The sequence below is a fragment of the Porites lutea genome, chromosome 7 (genome assembly GCF_958299795.1).
Source record: "Porites lutea chromosome 7, jaPorLute2.1, whole genome shotgun sequence".
NCBI lineage: Eukaryota > Metazoa > Cnidaria > Anthozoa > Scleractinia > Poritidae > Porites > Porites lutea.
The window spans coordinates 15,023,643-15,029,625 of record NC_133207.1 but is presented as its reverse complement, the minus strand read 5'-3'; positions in this window follow the sequence as shown (position 1 = coordinate 15,029,625).

The following is a 5,983-nucleotide window of genomic DNA, read 5'->3' as shown; positions in this document are numbered from 1 at the left end:
TGTTTGCTGAACCAATGTAAATGTTTGAGAAGTTGATTCCGCCTATCACTCGGCAGATAGTCGCTATAACCTTTTTTTAAGTCCTTTTTTCTTCTGGGGACAAATTCAGATCAGACAATTTCCTTGGAACCTCTAAAAATCTTCATGCTTAAGAAGGTTACGTCACATGTTAAACTATGTTTAGCCATGCAATCGGCACCGGGTCAGAGGCATTAGTTAAGAAGAATTCAGAAGTTCCAAGTTACGCACTTAGTTCGTAGCCAAATTAAAAAATTCTAAATCTCTCTAAGTCTTGCCATTCGTGAAATAGCGTCCGGCCTCACTTTGCATCATGGTTCTCACCGTTACATAATTAATGGCTTTATTCCATGTTGATCTCTGGCACGAACTTAGTACTAATTAGAAAAAATAAACTACGAATTTACGTTAGTTACTTAGTTACGTTGTCAAAAATCAGTCTAGTTTTTTTTGTTGTTGTTGCAGCTGCTTGTTACATCCTTTTCTATTATTATTATTATTATCATTATAGTGATAGAGCGGTTTTCATTTGAGTGTCGAAAAGTAATTGGTTTTGCACTTTCTACACGATGCGATTGGCTTAAAAGATTCGCGCCACCTTTTCATCCAATCAGAAGTAAAACCAAAGCCAATTGTGACGCGCTCGCATGCATTTTCCCGCGCTTTGCGTCAGCCACATGTAATTACTTCGAGTTTTGATTGGTTCAATGTATTTTCTGTGTCCTATGTGATTGGCCAGAGTAATTGCTTTGGTTTTGGTTTTACGACACTCAAACGAAAACCACTCTAATTATTAATCGCTATTGGTGTTTATTTGAATTCATGTTTAGTTTCATTATTATAGGATATCTTATTATTTATGATTTTATCACTATTTATCCATTTATTTTTCCTTTCTTGTATTCATTTCTCGTTTTAAATTCATGTTTGCTCCATTTTCCTACATTTATTTCATCTTTTGACCTTTTTCTTTTCTTTAACTTTCTGATTCCAATTAGTCCAGCCGCATTTTACTATTTCAAATATTATCCCTACTAGCCTTCAAAACCTCCGAGAAGAAGACCTAAACCATCTAACGTATCGGGAGAACTCAAGTCGCTTTCCTCTTTGCTGTTGTGTCAATTACAGTTCTATGGATTTAGTTGAAACAGTAGCTGGATTTGGATGCCGTATGAGTTACTTAAGCTTCAATGGACGTTTCACCTATTTGAAGAAAACATGGCATCACCATTATCGTCGTTGTTCTCTTCATCGTCATGTCATGAGTAAACTGAAGAAAAATTGTACTTGCCTCTGTCGAGTTAAGCAGCCTCCTTCACATAATTTTCGAGTCACTGATATTATCCTCAGGAAATTATTAATAAAAAAATATATTCCTACGGATTCTGGCCAAAACAATTTATGCCCAAGGAGGAAAAAAAAATTCCACCTTACATGTACAAAAAGAAAATCTTGCACCTCTTAAAATCCGCACCAGCCCATCACTTTTCTAATGGTCCATCCCTAAGAGCCTATTGCATATTTCGCTCTTCTTAGGTTTGAATCCCACTACAACCTGTATCTGCTTGAAGTAACGTCACAGTTAAGCAAAGTTCATTAAAGGAGAGAAAGTCTTTTTATATAGCTAGGGACCTTCAAATGAAAGTAAAGATTTGTCTCTAGGCAACTGATCCAACTTCATGTAGCCAGCATAGCCTCCACCTGTTGTTTATTTTGCAATATTCACTGTTTTAGTAATGCCCTGCACAACTTGAGCAAATGCGCATAGTGAGTTCTTAGTTCATCAGTTTTCTTTCCTAGTATTTTTTTTTTTGGCAAGGTTAGGTTGAACGTGTTGATATTTTTCTTCTGTGCTTATACCTATGATTTGCCAGGTGGTTCATTCAAATCACTTTCTATGCCATAGTTAAAGAGAGACTTCCGGGTTGCTTTTCTGCTCGCTGACTTCTATCAGCAATTTTCTCACTGAGAGGTCATGACATATATATCGATTGACTGTAGTTATTGTTTTCTGGTCGGCAGGATTTGCCCTCTGATGCAAGCGCATTTTCTTTGACCTCTTTTGAAGCGTAAAGCTTTTTTATTACGGCTGAATAAGGGTTCCAATTTTCTCCAAAGTGCCTTCTGGATCTGATCTAAGCGATTTTCTTTAGTCCGTGAATGTAATGTTTTTCTGCAATGCTGTCTCACGCTGGGCCCAGCTCGTCAGTTTTCTTTGCAGAATGTTAAATTATCACGGATAGTGACTTACAGATCCAAAATTAGAAGAGTGAACTGCAGCTTAAACTGAAGCTACATAAACTTACTATGGAGAATTGAATTGTGACTCAGTAAACTCCAGCTTAGTGTTTTTCTAAAGATAGCGTGAGTCTTTTGACTGGAGCGCGTAGTTCCTCCCTTGGTAATAGCTTTGAATAAGCTTAACAGTCTTTAAACTGTTTTGTTATTGCCACAGTTTGTGATCAGGCAAGACCATGGTTTCGGTTCTCCTCACGAATCTCATCAGTTGCCGGGTTGGCTTTGTGCTTAGTTGCTTTTACAAGAGCAACTTTAGTTATACTTTGTCGTGGCGAGAACGGTACAGCCGTTCTGTCTGTTGAGCTTTGAACTGAACATAAATACCCACGTGGCGGATCGAAATTCTTGTTTTCTTATTGGTTACTGAACGTAACCAATTGCAGACTGTGTATTTCGATCCTCTTCTGTCTTACCTTTAGAATTTCTCGTTGTTTTCCAGTCGTTATCAGCGTCGATATGCGTTTCACCAGGAACGCAGCCAGAAAAAAGACTTCCAAATGAGCTTCTAGAGAGCATACGTCACATGCATTCAGTTTCCTGTGGTCGGTCTTCAGAGGGCGCGCCCAAAAGTGACGTCTTCGAGGCGGCGATATTCGAGCAAAAAACGATTTCAAAGACGACGTTCGATGTTCCTCACGAACCTAAGGCACGACGTCCAAATAGGCAGTGACATGCGTTTCTTCAAGAACGCATCCAAAACACAGTAAAAAGGTCTAAAAAAAAACCATGTGCGATCTTGAGAGGGCGCGCCCAAAAATTTGCGTCTATTCACCAAAGAAGAAAGTGGCGGAGGATTCCAAAAAAGATAAACTTATTGCAATTCCGACGCACCTGAAATTAAACGAGTTAGTTTTTTTTTTTTTTTATAGCGAACACACTGATGCGACATTTAATGTCACTCAATATGTGCGTAGTTAAAAGACATCACACTCACAACTCTGTGATTTATTTCTGTTTTTTTTTTTTTTTTTGCAGTTATTACAACAAGTATTTTGTAATACCCCGGCAAATCAAATCATCATTAGTACTTATAGTTAATTACTCTAAAGATTTAGTTTTAAAGTAAAAGAAAACACCACACAGACAACACATTAGATTAAGTGTCTTTATTAAATTGAGTTTGCTGTTTACAGAAATTAAGTCTATATAGAAGGGGAGCGCTTCTAAGAATTTGACGTCCGAGCAAGACCGAGGAATGTGACATGCGTCCATAAAACCTTGACACCAGGGTCCCCCGGACGGTACGCAGGGATATTTGGCGGCTTGCTATGGAAACTTTGTCTATACCAAGCCTTCGCATTTTGTGAAGCCGAATCCGGAATCAGATCAAAAGTTGAATCAAAACCGGAAAAAAACGAACGGACCGAACCGATCTAATCTCCTTAAAAATAGAAAAGTCTACATACCTTGTGCCACATTGGATTATTACTTGGAATGATTGATGTGGTGCAATGTTTACATAAGCTACGAACCTTAGCTTCTTACAAACAAAGTGTTACGCGGAAATTCAATGAGCGGCCGATTTTCCTATTTCAGACCGAACGAGTCAGCTTTACATAAAATTTGTACCAGCATAAATCAGCCCTACCTTATATGGGCTGCTGTAAACTGTCATGTTCCTCCACCAAAAGACCAAGGAGACTGGGATCCACAATCCCAAAAAAGGCGTAGGTAGCGAAAAAAAAGTTGTCGTAGAGGTCCATGATAACGTTCCGAGTTGTTCAAAGGTGAAGTTCGGCCGGCCAATTAAAAAATTAATTATAACACATTGGTAGCTGCCTCAACTAACATTGGACTATGCGACATTAACAAGGCGGGGGGGGGGGCTGGGGTGGGTATAGGCTATTACGGGTATCAGCGTTAGTTAAGACAGCTCATTAACGTTATTGCTATATGCTGTCTCCTCTGTCTTTACCTTGCCTTCCTAATAATAAAGTCGTTTTTACTATGATATCATCGGCCTCTGTTTGCAAAATAGCCATGATCTACATTTTTGCGTGATTTTTGTCGGTTCAATTATGACCCTAAGCCAACGGCAAATAAAATAACTTTAGTAGAAGCAGAATGACGTCTTAGCGCAAACGATCATTATCATCATAATCGTCGTCGTCGTCATCATCATCAGCATCATCATCATCATCATCATCATCATTATCATTATTGTCTGGTTCGGTCCTGTATGTTTTTTCTTCTCAATTCATCGCCGCAAAGGCAGCTACCTCGTCTACTTAATCAACTGGACTATCTTTCTGTACATCTTGAGGTTCTTTATTCTTCTTTCTTCGGCCGGCCTCTTCCCCTGATGTAGCAATGGACCCAAAAAACGCAGTCGAACCATTTCCTAGAAGCCAAGAACACCTGCGAGACCGAACACCTGCAAAGGAACCCAACTAATGAAAAAGGGCAGGGGAGGCCCTTACCAGACCGGGGAATCCCGCTAACTAATCTAACTATAGTTAAGCCGAAGAAAAAGTCCGGAAAAATCAGGCCGAAAGTGTTTGGAAAGTATGCTTTGCAAGGTTCATCCAGAGCTCTATATACCCCCCTTGACCCAACCAATAAGGAATGTACCTAACCTGTACCATTTCACGCGGTTGGGTGTACTGTGCTGATTTCAAGCTGAGTAGTCCACGATAGTTGTCTGTTGACCTGATCTGCTCTGGTGGTCTTGTGTGACGGTGGCAGTCAGATCTGTTTTTGGTGGTCTGGTCACACGATGGTCTGGTTTGGGAGTTCGGTAGATTTGGTCTGGGGTCGGATCTGATGGACTCCTGTGATGGTCTGATTTCGTGGTCTAATCTTAATGTCTTTCTGGGGCAGATGGTCTGGTCGAACAGCTGAAAATTAAAAAGATGAGAAGCTGAGGAAATAGTACTGAAAAGGCTTCATTAACGCTTCAGAGAGCTACGTTAAGAGAAATGGAGAAAAAAAATCGGAAAAGTATATGTTTCAAATTCAGCTGTAAAAGTTTGCGAATCTTTCTTGAACTAAAAGGTTTGCAAAGAGCTAACTAAACTGATACAGCGCTGTGTTCACGATATTTTTAAATTATTCCACGTGTGGTCTTTAATAAATTGCAAGGTTCATCACCATGGTAACAATCCAGGCTCGGCCGCAATCAATTCACGCGAGTTTGCACGTGATAAATTTAGATCATACGAGAGGTTCGATCGTAAGTCAAGATTTGATTGCAAATGATCGGTTGGTATTTATCAATCAGGGTAATTTAGCCGAAGTCTGGCCAAATACAACAAAAACTATTTGAAAAATGCGAAAACTGATTACTATTTTACAACTATATCTCGCAATTATATTATTTCTGGATTTAACAGCACTCTAAAAGTCAAATCGTAGATAGTCTAAATATCAATCCAAACTGTTTAATTGCCAACGAGCCATCCGAGCGAAGACGCTCGGATGGCGAGGCGGCAGCAGAATAGAGCCGCGCAAGACTGGGCAATAGGCAGAAAAATTCTCGATCGAGCTGAAAAAAGTAGATTCCCCTGAGACCAAGTGGTCAGTTGTGAACCAATCAAAAGGCAGTACCTGGCGCACGGGCTCAAGTTGAATAACAAACAAAATTTCACACACTTCCCGCCGTCGCGACTTCCTGTGTTCCTTTCCCTGAATTTTTTTGTTAAACCCGGCCACAGCAGTCAAGAGACAT